The sequence below is a fragment of the Triturus cristatus genome, chromosome 11 (assembly GCF_964204655.1).
Source record: "Triturus cristatus chromosome 11, aTriCri1.1, whole genome shotgun sequence".
Taxonomy (NCBI): Eukaryota; Metazoa; Chordata; class Amphibia; order Caudata; family Salamandridae; genus Triturus; species Triturus cristatus.
Genome location: NC_140594.1, coordinates 1,163,094,726 through 1,163,112,252, shown reverse-complemented (window position 1 = coordinate 1,163,112,252; position 17,527 = coordinate 1,163,094,726). Strand labels below are relative to the sequence as shown.

The 17,527-nt window shown below is 43.4% G+C and overlaps 1 protein-coding gene across 3 annotated transcripts in view; it reads left to right on the top strand.

The window, feature by feature from the left end:
• LOC146788641 (putative cation-transporting ATPase 13A4) overlaps positions 1-17,527 on the top strand; it is a 750,103-nt gene that overhangs the window by 603,454 nt on the left and 129,122 nt on the right. The gene's annotated exons all lie outside the window — the stretch shown is intronic.

Sequence of the window (17,527 nt, the reverse complement as noted above, 5' to 3'; positions counted from 1 at the left end):
AACATTACAATTACAATTCACAAAAAATATAACAATAAACATTATAACATGCTATGTCACTACCCAAATGGTCAATCGGGTTGTGTGCCAGGTGGTGCTACTCAGTCCCGGAGCGGGTGAGCCAAATACATATTATAAAAAATTGCACCCTGGAAGTGAGGGGTCTAGTGGGCTTTTCTGCCCCCCCTGGGAGCAGAAACGGCAAAAAAATTAAACCGATCTGCCCCCAGAGGGGGCAGAAAAGTCTTCAAAAAAAATTGGGGGCCCAGGAAGCGACCCTTGCCCAAGGGGTCGCTTCCTACAATAACAAACAGATCCCTGGTGTCTAGTGGGCTTTTCTGCCCCCCCTGGGAGCAGAAACAGCAAAAAAATTAAACCGATCTGCCCCCACAGGGGGCAGAAAAGTCTTCAAATGAATTAGGGGGCCCAGGAAGCGACCCTGCTCCACGATCGCGACGCTGTGCGCGATCGTGGAGCAGGAATGCCCTGTATTGAGACATCAGGGGAGAGGAAATACTCTTTCCTCTCCCCCGATGCCTCAATACTTTGAAAATCCCCCCGCGGCCCCACCGGAGCACAAAACTCACCGTCTCCTCCCTGGGACGCCTGGAAACAAATGGCTTCCAGGCATCCCAGCGCTTCCTGATGACGCCGGCGCGCGCTGTGCGCGCTGACGTCATGGGGAAGCGTGGGGGGGCTCGGGGGTGGCAGCGGAAGATCTTCCGCTGCCACCCCCCTCTGTGGGGGCACGATCGATGCCCCAGGGGGGGAGCGCCAGCGCTTCCCCCGGGGGCTGTGCTCATGACGGAGCGGTTCCGTCATGAGCACAGCCCAACCGATGCTCCTGACGGAACCGTTCCGTCATGAGCATCGAAGGGGTTAAGTTTAATATACTCGATAGAGACATACTGACCTCAGTCCTATGTCAAAACTATTGTGTATATTATTCCAATGCGCAGAGCCTATCAGGTATATATGAACTACACTACATAGCACCCAACGGTTTGGTAAGGCACTAATTTAATGCTAGATACTGAAGTAACTCAGTTGTGCTTTTCTCAGAGACCCCTACTCATAATACTCCATAAGACGTCTGGAGTGGGTAGGGATAATATCCGCCATAGCCGAGTGGGACAAAAATCCTATGTATTAGCTGTTTGTTTGTTCAACGTTCAAGGATACAGTGTTCCAAAATATTTTGCACCTTATCTTTGTTCCCTTGAAACTTGCTCTGCAATTTTCATTAAACAATGTCCCAAAACGAGGATAATAACACCGTAACCGGTGGTGCTGTAACCGAGGATGTTGCAGCAGCTTTGATTATACAGGTTTTATGAAACCGATGAAAAAGCAAAAAACATCGCTCCTAATTTAAGAAGAGCCATCACTCTAAAACTTATAAAACATGGCCTAGCACCAAGAAGTGGTAGAGCAGTTTTTGTGATAAAGGCACATGAATCTCACAAGACAGAGGTATTCTATTCATGGACAGTATTTCCAGAATTGAATCCAGTAACTAAAACGTTTCACTTCTACAAAGAAGATGAACCATCTCAATGTCCAGTGAAGGCAAAAGCCTGGCAGCCAACTTTTTAGAAAAGTGTGAGCTGCTCCAACCTCCTAAAACAATGGAAAACTTACAGTCGATTCTAGGTTTCCTGAATTTTGGAAGAACATACATTCTAAACTACGCAGAAAGGGTTAAACCACTCTACGAATTAATCAAACCTGATTTTAAAATCACACATTGGACACAGGACACACAAATATCATGCGCTCACTTCCAGCTGACATGATATCAACAAAGCACTTACAAACACGCGTAAACATACGCAACTTAGTGATCAGAATCATTCCGGGTCAATGCTGATTCACCTATTTAACTTTTAACGAAGGTGAAAAAGTACCAATTGCATACAAATCACATTTGTATACGCATGCAGAAATTAAATTTACATCGACAGAAATAATTCTGACAGCAGTACAAACCGCTGTAGCAAAAGAAAGAGCCCTAGCACAGGGGAAATGCATTATGGTCGTAACCCCTGTACCAGCCTTAAAGGCAGTTACAAAAGCGAGTATTCCGAATGCAAAAGCTTTACATCCAAGATGGATACAATGGGTTAATTCTCTTGCTGCAACTGATGTTGAATATGTTTTTGATCCTTATTTAAAAACACAAGCATTCCTGCAATACGAACACAAATTGCCTCTGCCTACTGAAATTCTCCCTCTTGACCAGTACGAATTTATAATTTATACTAATGGATCTGCACAACCCGCTACAGTGGATAAGCAAGCTTATAGTGCAGCATGCGCGATCGTTAAAGGTCGTATGCTCGGTGGCAAATTTAGACCAATGGTCACGAAAACTCAATCTCTAGGCGATTGTACAGCTCAGCGAGCTGAACTACAAGCTTTTAAAATGGCGCTTGAAAATACGGATCGCGAACTCTGACACTCATAGTGTGCGATTATTTTTATTTTGTTCAATCATACAATGAATATTTACAGAATTGGCTTCAAAATGGTTTCAAAGATGCAAAAGGTGGCACAATCAAGCATAAAACGCTTTGGGAACAAGTAGTTCAGTTGCAAAACGAACTACAAAACACTCATGTGATACACGCGCTGTGTCAACAACATGATGACATTCACGTTGAAGGGAATTCATTGGCTGATGAAGCCGCGAAAGGGGCTGTGCAAACAGCTTCCGTAGCTGCAATCACTTTTTCAAAAACAAAAATAGACATTGAAATAATACTGGCTGTCAATGCTTCAAGCAAAGGCAGCGGTGCAGCGTTACCTAAAAGGTTTCCACTCAAATGCTCATATATAATTGATGTGAACAGCGTTCTGTTTGCTCGAATCCCTGGAGTGGGGGATAGGGTAATACCAAACATGGAATGAAGAGCAGCTTTGATTTACGAAGCACATCTGGGAGAGGGTCTGACACATCAGGGGATCTCGAAAATAATTTTAAAACTAAAAGAAATGTACTGGTGGCCAGGAATGATAACACTGATTCACACTTTCATCAATAAATGCATAGACTGCAATAGAGATCGCAGTACAGAGCGACAACGTAGCCAGCCCAGTACAGACACCATTGTTAGACAGCATTAGATTATCTACATGCGGCCATCCCTGTGGACGAATGCAGTCCCACAAACACTAAATCAAGGTTCCTTTGGATGTGGCCTCAGCGCTCGGCTGACGTTCGAACTGTTATAAAAGCTTTGAAAGTATTTATCGGCATATACGCAATTGGCACACTACATTCTGACCAGGGTCCTGCGTTTAACTCTCGAGCTTACAAAGAAACCATGGCCAGTTTGGGCGTAGCATTGCGGTATTCTTCTCCATTCCATCCTGAGGGAAATTAAGTTGTGGAAAGAAAAAAACCGGGACATAAATCAGTCTATAACAGCTAGGGTATTAGGTTCAGGTGATGGGTGGGTCAAACATCTTTATGTCGCCCAATGCTCATTAAACAATTTGCCAAGAAGTTCTCTAGGGGGTGTCACTCCATATGAAGTCCTATTTGGAACTAGAATGTTGATTCCGGACCTTGGCATGAAAGGCACAGTGGTGGAAAATAAAAAGTTTGATATCAAAGATCGTCTGGCTGTTTTACAGGACTTAAATGAACTAAGATTGAAACAAAGCAACGTGTTCCTGAAGCCAACCACCACTGGGGAAAAATCAACCATCCCAGCAAGGCCTGTCTGGATCCCAAAGCTTGGTGATCTAATTATAGAAAAGATTGTGTACAGAAGGAATTTGGGTCTTCTTACAGACAACCAGTACCTGTCCTAGCAATCCACGGATCGAGAACAGTTCTACTTGCGCCCCATGCTGGTAAAAAGGAGAAAAGATTTGTGTCCATCGACCTGATCAAACCACAATATGTGGCATATACTAAGCAGTAGGCCAAGTGGACTCCGACAATGTAGCAGGCGCACTCCGCTAGCTACAATCTAAGAGGTTCAAACTGAGAGACTCATCACCTTTGAAGATTCTACAGTCAGAAATGAAGGACTAAACAACAAAGCTATGGAACTCGTCCCTCTTGCGACCCCAAATAACAGTTCGTCCTGATACACCTGTCTACAACGAAGTAACAAGTGATCATTTGGTTCCAGCGAATTCAAAGAATCCTGATGCAATTCCAACCATTGACAGAACTACCTCTGGCTATTTCATTAACTTTGATACGTTTTCTGAGGATCCCAGCGAACCTGAAACAAAGCCAGCACAAAGAACTTTTGAAGAACAAGCAGCAGACTTTTTTCATCTCCTGAAAAAGACTTATCTGGTTTCACCATGGATTGAACTATGGATTGTTTTGGGAATATTCTTCTTTCTACTTTGGTTAGCTCTGGTAATAACTCTGGGTACGCTGATAAATGGAAGATATATTCAAATGGACACAGCAAGTAAAAGAGTGAACTTAGTTCTCCAGCCACACAAATCATCCCATCGTGAAGCAAGAGACTTGTCAGCAGTGAACATCACAGCCGTTCCTATACCAGATGGTATAGTTTGAGACAGAACTGAATATGACATTTTTGGCCCGTCAGAACATTTGAAGATTCCACACTTATTTAAAATTTCATTAAGTGACTTTATTACCTCTAGTACCTTTTCTGATGATTGGGACTTCAAGACTGTTAATAACATGATGTCTGATCTAGAAATGTCTGCATTATTCACAAATCATGAATATTTAGAGGGTTCATCAGACTATGAACAAATGTATTGTTATAACCACTATGGTCATCATTTCTTGCATAAAACTGTATCACCTAGAAATGTATTTATGTATAACAAATGGGAACATTGTCCTACACATCCAAAGAGTAGCTCAGAACCTTTGCAATGAAATTTCCATATTTTTCAGGGTTCAACTTATCAAATCCAGAATCATTTTATTTTAAAAATATGAACAAGACAGGAACGAAAAATATGTTAACCAATACGAAACAGATTTATTCTGCAGCCTTTATTGCCTAACTGTCTAGACAGGGTTTCGACTTTTGGAAAGACAACATTGAGACAAAATCTGTCTGGGGTCAAAAGATTGGCAAGTGTAGGGGGTAGAAGCTTTTTTTAGAGTTTGTATCATCCCTGAGCAAATTGTGTTTTTGAATGACACTGTCCAACAAACGTCTTGCCTTGGGTTAGCTAAGATCAAAGACATGAACACACCGACCATACCTATACCTGCATGTAATAGCACTACACGGGGGAGGGCGACGTACATAATATTTTGCATCACAACAGAATGGAAAAAAGGGTTGCTCTGGCCCACACGCACATACAACTGTCAAGATCGATTCCTGAACAAAACACAGGGTTTCACTATCAATAGGCCAGACCCACGCTATGTTCAAAGACAGCATCCAGAGGTAGTAACAACATACAGTGTAGGAAAACTGCTTTGATTGGCTACAGAAAGCTACACTGCAGGATGTAAAACAACACTTATCTTTACTTAAAGAAGGCACAGACCTTAGGGAATTCTAGCTAGGACCAAGAAAACCGCATCAAAAACGTTTCATATGTGCCGGTATCTATGCTGCTTATAATGAAATATAGAAGATTACCAAAGCAGAGACTGCAGAATGAATATGAGAAATTGATCGTATTAATTTAGAGAAATCTCTCTCTGTAGTAGACAATAGGTTAAAGACTCTGTCGTCCAGGATATATTCATTGGACAGAATTGTGTCTTCTGCCATAGACATCATGGAACAAGAATTGGTCATGCTGCAACATGGTCAGTCTCAACTACCTTCTATCATGCTATTGGGCTGGACGCTTCAAAACGTGCGTGCAGGCTATGTGCCTTGGAGTTTAATAAACTCTACGTCACTGTTTTCAGAATTCAATCTCACTGATAAACAGATCAAACTGGCACAAAGGGGAGCAGACTATACGGTGCTGAGCATTGAAAAACTGGAAAAATTACCAATCACAGTGGCAGAAAAACTAGCTACTGAGTGGATCATACATGGCACAATTACTCTGCCTGTTACAACTTACCATTTTCAGTATTGCCTAAAACATATACCAGCAGGCACATATGAAAGGTTGGGTAAAGAATACATCAAGACATCTTGAGATTTACCTTACACACATAGATGTTGGCGTGGGGGGCGTGAAGTGTTTCTTAGCCGTAAAAACTGTGAAAACGCACTAAGCGGTTCTCTTCTTTGTCAGGGTATTAATTTACACGGGGCCTGCAATGGTTCCACTACAAACTTATCCTGTCACCTGCAAGGCTCACCAGCTGCAGTGATTAATCCAATTTTTGGACTACTTTCAAAATGGAAATTACCTCTTGTTGAATGATCACAGCTGCTGTGGCATGTTGCCAGGTATTCCATATCTAGTAACGGTTACATCCAGGGTCACTTGCTGCATGCAAGTCTTGTTTCCACAAATACAGACAGTCAGGGAGTCACCTCTATGGCCTTCACTGAACATCTCTTCTATACAAATTGATACTCTAAGCAGAATGAAAGCCATTCTTTTACAACAAACTGTGCCAATGACCTCGGCCAAAGAAACCTATGATCTACAAGTCGCAAGGACTTCTGCCGAGATACTTGCCCTTTTGAATACAAACTGCCCTATACATTCCTAAGAAATGTTGGAACGTATCTTAAACATGTCTGATACGAGCGGTATTGTACATGTATTTAAGACCGTGTGTTCAGGACTGTTAGCACCTGTTCAAGAATAATTCCCAACTTCGTGCACTCTGTGTTTGGCGGACTGCCACTACTTTTTGGACTCATTGCAGGGATCATAGTTTTGCGCCTACTGCTCCGATATGGCAAGCCAAATCACCAGCGTCACTCCCAGCACCATAGAGAGAGCTCTATTGGAGATGAAGTGTCGTGAGTGCATCGTCCAAATTTTAAGTTTACCTCGTCTACGATAATTATATACCACATGGTTTCTGTCATTCAGACCAATCTGGCAAGATTGCATCTTACCTGTTCTACGCTGCCTGCTTTGCGGTGAAGAATGCGTGCTAGACATCTGTCTAACACTCCCATCAGTCATGCCTATGGATATCGATACTCTGCTGGACCCGGTAACGGCCCATGCTGTGTGTTGTCCCCAGCGGCTACCAATCCTGATGACGGCATTCTTTGAGATCTCGCAGATGCAAATTGCTAGTGCTGAGGTACGAGAGGAAACAACAGGCACGCAGGTAACATCCGATGCGAACATTGCTGATGCGTCCAATGCTGACGGCGATGCTTCTCATCTATGTGCGGTTAATCTTCTAAACGAGGTAATCCAACTTTCACCTACAACGGTAGACGACTTTTTGTCTACAGGGTTAGAAGATTTCATGTTTTCTCCACCCCCATACACTGCCTTTTGATTCAGCACACAGTGTAGCGGGAAGACTCTAAATTTGGCCTTCTTTTTTCAAAACAAAGACTACACTTGGAATTTTTTTTTCCAAATTTGAATTTTTCTTTTTAAGGCACAGTAATCTGCTTATAGTAGAACTATTTATAGAGAACATAATTATTTGATACACTTTCAAACACAATATCAATACCAATTGATTTGTGTACCTTCGCATGAAATGGTTTCGGCCTTTTTTCTTCTGTATTTACGAGCCATTTCATAATGTATATATATATATATGTATGTTCAATCATTTAGCATTCAATGTAAATATATGCTTCGAATGGAACATTGCTTTCAAATGTACAGCACCTATGCATTTTTTATGCATGGCAACAGTTTTTATGCATTTTACAATGCATTTTTAGACATGTTCTTAGCCATCCATATGTAGCTATATTTTAGATATGTTTAGCATGTTTAGAATTTAGTAATGTCGTTCATACGAAAGTGGAGTGGGTGTTGTGTGTCGATTTAGATACTGTGCACAGGTTTCCCGATATATGTCCTTATATAGGCACAATTCGCATTGCCCATATTTAGGCATAGAAATCCGACCCTTATTTAGGCATTATCCATGCTAACCAAATATAGGCATGGCCACCTACATCTGTTCATCTACATCACAACGAGTTCTTGGAAAACCAGACTCTTAAGCTTTTAGGTCTTCCCCTTGCTTGGATATTGATTTCTCCAAGAACTCATTTATTATGCATGAGCATCTATTCCTTAGGGGTTCATTCATGACGTTCTTCTGCCCGAATTTTACGTCAATACTGGCATTCCTAAGCACCTTCAAGGTATAAATATACCTTCACTTACCATGGCAAACCACGGTTCGGCTGCCTACTTGCATAATGCGGCTCGCCACGGCAAGTTCGGAAGGAAGTCAAGTCCCCGCCTGACGCACTGACCAGACGCTGTCATCCTCCCCGCAGAGAATCCAGCTCCAGTATTTCTGATTCCCCTTGCGGGGCGGTAGAGATCGAGACTCGGAAAGAGATTCCAACCTCACTCATTCTAAGGTATGAAGCGGACTAGAACCTAGAGGGACTTTTGGCAAATCTTGGCACCTATAGCTAAACTAGACTGTAGACAAACAGCACCTACTTCTTACCTCGTACTACACTTAGGTTAGGTAGAACTAGCTAGAAGCATCAGATGAGTATTAACATTTTATCCTGTGCTATTTATGTATGTATTTTTATGAATATCTGTCATAGCTACAAACCATGCCATTACAGTATTATTTTATCTTACTGCTAACTCTGTACATATTATGCTTCACATTCTGACTTACGATTGTAGCAGTTCATATCGCTAATACCTTCTTGTTTATTTGAGAAGTTTCTAGTGGCCTCTGAGTTAGCTGGCACACACAAGTAATTAAGTTTAATGTACTCGCTAGAGACATACTGACCTCAGTCCTATGTCAAAACTATAGTGTATATTATTCCAATGGGCAGAGCCTATCAGGGATATATGAACTACACTACAAAGCAGCCTCTCTACCTGTGTCTCCTGTGATGTATCTGTAGCACTGACAGCCTCTCCACCTGTGTCTAGTTTGAGACAGATCTGTAGCACAGGCAGCCTCTCCACCTGTGTCTGACCTTTAATCTCGATCCTCCTCCCTCGCGGTTTTGATGACCAATGCAAGTGCCAAAGGGTGGGGGCTAGTTCTGAGGGATTTCAAGTCTCAAGGCAGGTGGTCCTGCTTTGGGATCATCACTCCTTGAACTTGAAAGAGTTAAATGGCAGTGTGGCTGGCACTTCTTTGGTCTGCTCCTCTCCTTCAGAACCAGGCTGTCTGTGTTCAGACAGACAGCAAAGTAGTGTGTGCCTGTGTCAAACACCAACGGGGTTTGCGGTTGGCTTTGTTTATCCTCCTGGAAAGATTGGCCTGTGGGCCGAGAGGAATCTCCTCTCTCTCTCGGCAGTCTATCTTCCGGAGAAGGAGAATGGGCCTTCTTATTCCCTGAGCGGAGTGTTTCCCTCGTCTGTGACCATGAGTCTGTCACCCCTTCTTTTTCAGGAGATTTTCTCCAGAATTAGCCTCTCCTGTCTGGATCTTTTTGCATCAGAAGAGACTGTCCTCCTCCTTTGCAGCCTGGTCCCCCCCAAGTCAATCAGGACAATAGATGCTTTCTCAGTCCCATGGTCCTAGGATCTCCTGTTTGCCTTCCCCCAATTTCCCTTGTTTATAGAGTTCTCAGGAAAATTCGAGTGGTTTAGGCGGAGGCCCTTCTCGTCATTCAAGATTAGTGCAGGAGACCTTGGTTTCCCCTTCTTCAGGGTTTGTCAGTGAGTCTCCATTGGAGGTTTCCCATACATCCGTCTTCATTGCGGGCGCCCCATCCAAGCACGTTTTCTCTCCTGCACCTCGAGCTGAGGGTCTGGCACTTGAGAGGTTGACCTTGTTGGCTCATGGTTGTTTGCTTGACGTGGCTCGGAGCATTCAGTCATCTCGTAGGCCTTTCATCCTTAAATGTTACAGTTGTCATTGAAGAACTTTGACTCCTGCTGTATGGGGAAGGGTTTATCTCCCAATTCATGTGATCCTGTCAGACCTTTAGAATTTTTAAGGGATGGTTTTGTGTTAGGCCTGGCGGTATCTACACTCCGTGCCCATTGGGCTGCCATTCTTGCCTTCAGAGTATGACCCCAGTTTCTCCCTTGAAGAAAAGGTTCTTGCAGAGTCTTTTGCTTGAGCAACCTGTCTCCAACTCTGAACCCCCTGGGATCTTCTATTGGGGCTTCAGGCATTGACGGGCCCTCCATTTAAACCTCTTTCTTCAGTTAAACTTAAGGTCCTTTCAGTTAATTTTTTCTTTTTGGTAGTTGGTCCTTCAGATCACAGGGTTGGTGAAATTGAGGCTTTGCTGGCTTCCCACCCTTTTTTATGTTTCTGTCCCAACAAAGTGATCTGACGTCCTAGTCAGTTTCTTTTGCCCAAAGTCTTGTCTGATTTACTTTGTCAGGAGGATATTGTCCTTCTGTTTTTTTGTCCAAACCCTTCGTCGCAGGAGGAGGATAAACTACATTGCCTGGACATTTTGCGAGCCCTTCACATCTACTTGTATCATACGAGTTTATTTAGGCAGGCGGATTCATTGTTTGTCACCTATGGTCTCTCTGGTAAGGGTCTCAAGCCTTCTTTTCCACTTTGACTTGGTAGGTGGTGTGCTATTCTTTTCTCTTACAAGGGTGCTCCCCTTTCCCTTCTGTCTTCAGTCCAAGGGCATTCTACGCAGTGTTTCCTCGCCCTGGAAAAGTGTGTTTCCCTGTGACATTTGTCTTGCTGCAGCATGGGCCTCTCCCAACACCTGATTCCCATTACCCGCCTCAGCGGGGGATGCCTGCATCCTCAGACTTTGCTGCTCAGCTGTACCTAATCTGTATTTTAAACTGTTGTTTTTTTCATTAAACTTTCAAGAGTGTTGCATCAAACTTGGTTTCTGTTTGGACCATTCACCATAAGCATTTGCTTGGGCTCATGTCTTAGGAATGGTATGAGAAGACAGAAAAGGAGATAATGCTCAATTATTTACCAGTAATCTTCATTACTCCGAGACCAGGTCTTCCTGTTCCATTCCTGAGCCTGTCCCTCCCTCACAGGATTCTGTTTTTGGTGATTGTTCTCTTTCGTATGAGTTTCTTTGGCATTCTCCCTTCATGCATGCTGGGTAGTCGCACCATATTGGGGGAAGTATTTTGACCTCAGCTAGGTAAAAGGTTCTGTGGAGCAGGTGAACTGCTCATGTGTAGAACATGGAATGGGAGCCAATGACTGATTTATGTGTGTCAATGACACAACAATGCAATAACAGGGGGGCGGCAATCGGCCCTCTCTCACTCTCTGCATGGATCATATAAACTCTGGAAGGCAGATAATACTGGGCCTGATTCACAGAACTAACTTAAGACAAAATCCTAAACTTACTACTTTTGGTATTCACAGAAGTTAGGATTTTGTCTTAAGTTTGTCTTAAGACAAACTTAAGACAGACTTAAGACAGACTTAAGACAGACTTAAGACAGACTTAAGACAAACTTAAGACAGACTTAAGATAGACTTAAGACAGACTTAAGTTAGGATTTTGTCTTAAGTTTGTCTTAAGACTGTCTTAAGTCTGTCTTAAGTCTGTCTTAAGTCTGTTTTAAGTTTGTCTTAAGTCTGTCTTAAGTCTGTCTTAACTCTGTCTTAAGTTTGTCTTAAGACAAACTTAAGACAAAATCCTAACTTCTGTGAATACCAAAAGTAGTAAGTTTAGGATTTTGTCTTAAGTTAGTTCTGTGAATCAGCCCCACTGTGTCTAACCAGACCTAAAAATTCCCCTCTTCCGAAGGGTGAGAGGTGTGTTGTGCTCACACCTTGCTCGGTTGACCACAGATCAGCACATTATATTTATCCATATTGTCAGTGGCATAGCTAGCACTTTGGCCGCCCGTGGCGGTCCCCGTGTTTGCCGCCCCGCTGCAGCCGCATCAAAGTGCAGGGGGGTGCAGGCATGAACTTTTCCATTTGCTGCTCCTCAGCTGCCGATTGAAGAGCGAGGGTGGGTGGGGGGCTACTATAGATTGCTGCCCCGAGATGGCAGGTAAGAGTGAGGCCCCTAAAACTCGTGTCACCCGGTGAAGACCACCCCCCCACCCCTTGCTACTCCACTGCATATTGTACATAACAAGCAGAGTAACCGCTGGAGTGCGTAAGGGTTTACAATGTCAGCATCATTTAATAGAACTCTACTGACATCCAGTGGTCATTTGGTAGAAGTGCAGGTGAGATCAGGCTACTCTTGTGCAATGCCAGGTTTGGATCCAGTGAGGGTGCCAATGTTGGTGGAGAGGTTGTATTAGTGATTATCTGTCTCTACTTTTCACATGGAGGGTGCAGTGGTATTTAGGGGCTCATTTTAAAGGCTCTATTGGGGCCCTCTGTGAGGAGTCCCTCTTATGCTGCTGTTTTATAAGTGCTTGAGCAATTGGAAACATTCACAAATCTGAACAGGTTGAACAGCATTCATCTTGTTAATAAGCATTGATAAGGGACATATTTTGCCCTGGGTGTGGTCTTGGGTTGTTAATGGGGCTCACTCCCCTTTTCCCTGTTCCTAAGAATTCGATTGTGGACCAGCATCCGATTTTGTTTGTAAGTTGTAACTTGTAGAACGAAATATGAAAATGGATGATTTGTTATTCATAAATCTGTTGTAAGTTTTTATTAAGTATGTTCATCGTTACCCTTTACATTTCTGTTTTCTGGTGCATGAAAGATCAGACAGGCCTGTGCATTCTTCATGGTAATATTAGAGCCGGGACACTCTTGGGAGTAGCCGCGCGCTTTATAAATACCAGATAACATAGCATAACATTCCTGCTCTACATATTAGCTGCAGCTTGAAGTAGCTCAGCAGAAGACTGATTTGACAGCTCAATGACAAGAACTTGCATTAACTCTCCATGTAAAGGCTGTTAAATAAAAACAAAGACCATCTCTATGAAGATAATCTGTAAATAAACATGAGCAGAGAAAATGAAGCAAACTTTGGGAAAGTCATTGTCTTTCCTGGCAATAGAGACCTATTGGCATAATGTCTATACGTCTATGTAATGCGCTAGGAATCAATCTGGGCGCAATAAAAGGAAAATAATTAAATGTGCACAAGGTGTAGTAGCCCAGCAGCAAGTTACAGATGCAGGGCCCTCCAAAAAGGAAAAAAGGAAAAAATGAAGAAAAAGTCATGATAGAGAGAAGCGGAGGAACAACGGTGGAGTGGGAGGGGGAGTGATGAAAGTCAATGCCACTAAGCAGCCATGGTAAAGGGGAACAAGATGGGGGAGCAACTGAGGAGGTGGGGCAAAGTTATATTGGTAAAAGAAACAAGCATTTGCAATGCAATAGGTCTCGCATTTACGCGAGTTTGAGCTATTGACATTGCAAATAATAATACTTTTTATTTTTGTTTTTCTTTTAAAAACATAAATAAAAGGCATTTTTATGTACAATGCCAATAGCTGAAACTCTCGTAACTGCGAGACCTATTGCATTGCAAATGCTTGTTTTGTTTGGGGGGTGTGGGCGGATATTAAGGTGGTGCACTTTGAAATAGCAGTCGACAGGGCGATGGATAAAAACTGCTGAATGTTTAGTACGTTAAACAATTTGTTTATTTACATACGTATTGTCGGGGGTTGTAGGTTACAAAGTGGAGATATTGTAAGTCTGAGGCACACAGAAGTCCACTTTTTTTACTATCATTTTCAACATCGCTGTCAGTGTGGCTTAAGCCATTGTGGGAGCGCAATAACGAGGGGCACATTCATTCACATAACACCTACACAAGGTACATCTGTCATTGCATGTTTCTGGACTGTGGGCCACTGGCAGGATTTTAAGCCGACATACAGCAATCGGTCTTCATTTAAACTGTGAGGGTTCATAGATCGCGTCTGTGCAAAAGGCAGCGCCTAGAGGTTGCTTATGCCTGACGTAACGCATACTCTTGATGTCAATGTATTTATTAGCCTGGTAGATGCAGCGGTCACCACACGTGCAGCATTTGCCGAACCCAGACGAGGAGGTAGCTCCTTGGTGCCGGTTTATTTTTCCAGGCGCCATATTTTCCCAACCGGTGGTGTCATTAAGCTGTGTCGCAGGATGTGTTGGAGAGAGAGAGGCGCAACAAGCTGCAGACGTGCCAAGAAGTCTGTTTTGGGATTTGTTTGGCGCATGGTTTTGTCTCACAAGATCCATAGCTCTTACCTTAGTTTTATTTTGGAAGAGGAGGTTTGTGGTAGGTGGTCCCCTGTGGTTGGTATTGCGTGTATTTGTTTTGTTGTTGCCATATTCCTTCCTGTGGGACACTTAACAACCTCACACCTCAGTGCGAGGTCTCACCACGGAGACCTGTGCTTCCCACTTTCATTGGGAGATGCTCACTCGCTTAAAAAGCTTCCAAGAAATTACGCAAAGCAACATTTGAAAAACATAAAGTTTCGCTAAAATCAGCAATGTTGCTTATTTGACTGGTGTAATTAACATGTCGCCGATGCCTGGCTTCATTACTCCCCCTGAGATAGACTGCCACAGAGGTGCGCTGGTGTTTTGCAGCGCAGGCCCACACCTCTGGAAGGGGCGAGAGTGGGGTGAGTTCAGTTACACCTCGCGCTCTGAGTGCGTTTGTCTTATGTAGCGTAGCGCAGATTCCACCCAGCCAGGCTTCAGCGCGCTGAGCATTGCTGACACAAAAACTTGCAGTCACGCATGTATTGTTCTGGACAACAAATAAGCACATATCGAGCACACATGCCGCATAAGTGATGCGGTAGGGTTATTGCGGTTTTACACTACAGCAGAGTGGACACAGAATTTTACAACGGGAGTACGTTCGATGGAGAATCGGCATAAAGGGGTGTCCAGTGCAGGCACAAGGACACAGAAACTTTCGCACCAGGAAAGTCGGTCGCGCCAGTGACACATGGGGTGTTTGATGGGACGTGACGCGCTGTCATGCCAGTTGGCATCACGGCTCTGCGCACCAGCTCTGACTGTTGGTTAGAGGCTAGATCGAACAGTCAGCATAATTACGCGCCTATTAAGGGTTAAGAAATCCTGCAAGGAGAGCCACATCAAAGGCTCAACAGATTGCCAGGCAAGCTAAGGGTTATAGCATCCAAGTGATAAATCTTACCGCTGTCCGAGGCACACGTCTCACGCCATGGAAGTGGGATCCGGGAATTGACTCGTTCTATATATGGAGACGTGTTAGAAGCAATGTACAGATTTAAGAAAAATACAGCAAGTGAAAACAGACTCGGTGCCTATGTTTTGCAGAGTTGATCCTAAAATGGCCAAGTAATTAACGAGCCTTCGCCGGGCTCGTGAGCATAATAAAACTAGAAAGTGAAAGTTAAAGTGATCGGGCGGAGGCAGAGGAGAATGCAACTTAATGACCCGTGATGGAGGAGACAGATGGTGGCTGTGTCCCTGAAAGTGCTCAGGCAGTGCTTTTCAGGCTGCCAAATGGTGCGCGCGCCCGGCGCACATGCACTGTATTTGGAGGCCTGAAAAGCACTGTTTGCACTTCCAGATCCCCCTTTTACAAAAGCTCTCGCGAGAGCAGCGCTAAAGCGCTGGCTCAAGCGAGACCTAAAAAGGGAGAAAACCAACGGAGGAGGCGGGGAGGGCAACATGGAGACCAGGGGCATGGAAGTGAGTGTGGAAGCAGCATACATGGGAGAGAGTAAGAACACACATGCGTAGCAATGGAGTGCTAAAGGCAAAACAGACAGTTGCATGAAATTGGGCAGTGGAAATATACAAGTCATCAAATCAAAAGGTCGGTAAAGCAGCTATGCTGTAAGAGACGGACAAACTGAGAAGTGGAAGGAAAAACACTGAATAAGAAGCCAGAAAATGAGTGAAACATAAGCTAAACCATGAATATCAGTGGGCTGGTCTGAAGCCCCCTGTAAGTAAAGGTCTTGTCAGCTAGAGGTCTTCGACAACAGACTCCCTCAGCACAACCATTCCACCAATGCCAACTGACACCAACATCAAAGCGCGCAACCTCCACCGATGGATCTCTGACTGTGCGGACACTCTAGCACCCTTCAAAAAAAGGCCAGGCAAGCAACACGCCAAAAAAAGCCAGCTGGTTTACTCCCACGACTTCACATACCTGCTGACGACTCGAGAAGAGATGGATGACCAACAAAACCCTGGAAACCCACACAACCTTCAAATCCGCCGTCAACGCACACCACCTCCTCAAAACCACAAAGAAATGGGCTTCCAAGACAGAATCAACACCAACACACACAACAGCAAAAAATCTGCGCCATCGTCAAGGAGTTGGCCAGGCCCAACTGTGAGACCACAGATATCCCACTCTCCCTAGACCTCTGCAACAAACACGGCACCTTCTTCCACCACAAGATCAGGTAGATCTATGACAGCTTCAATGCCCTAGATGGTTCAATGATAGAATATCGATTTAAAAAATATTGATGTTCAAAATATCAATTAAAAAATATAGACTACAAAAATATCAACTCCTATACCTAAACAGGTAAGTACAAAGATATTGAATCAAAAATATCAATATAAAAAATATAGATGTAAAAAATATCGATTTAGATATATATATAAAAAAATAAAATATCATATATTGAATATTAATGTTAATTTTAACAAAATAAATTAAATTTATTATATATTTTTACAAAATATAACAAATAAACCTAATTTAAAAAATAAACACACTAACATAATACTGTATATATATTACCTACTGGCGGTCGCCAATACGTAGTAATAGTTAGGACCAAGTTTCCATAGGCAGAGCATTTTTTGTTTTGCTTATAACTTTGGCTTCGTTTGATGAATCTTCATGAAATTTCCCAAACTAATTCATTGTTCCTATCAGCTCCTATGTTGAAAGTTTGGGGGTGATTTGTCAAGGGGGGGCTGAGATGAAAGGGGGATCCCAAAACGTGTTTTCTCCATGTTAATTTCCATAGGAACATTTAGACTAGGCTACACTTCGAACGGGTCAACGGAATTACCCCAAATTTGGCAGAAAGAAGGGTCTTGGTCTAGAAAGCACACTTTTGTTTATTTGGTGTAAATCCATTCAGTAGTTTTGGAGAAATATCAAAATATACAGATATCGATATTTGGGAATTCTGCCATCTGATGGGCTGGGGCGTTACAAGCACGAGCTTGCTGCTTATTGGCTGTGAGCGGTGCGAGCGGTTGCAACTAGGAAGTGTTGGCTGACATTTTGTGATTCCGTTGAAGCAAGTAAGGGGGAAAAAGGGCAAAAAGAGTAGGAAAGAGGAGGATAGCAGCACTTTAACCTCTGTGGGGGATTGCGAAGCGAAGTAGTCACTCCTCCGGTCGGAAAGTGCGGTGTTTCTCAGAGTGACATGGTGCTGATATGGGAAGCTGCTACACTCGGGTATGAAACCGAGAGCCTTAACCGTGAGCTCATTGCTGTAAAGTGATGTGCTCTTGTCTTTGTAGCATACGTGTGCAAGTAGTGTTAGTAGGCATTTATACCATACAGGGAGTGGGAAGCGAACT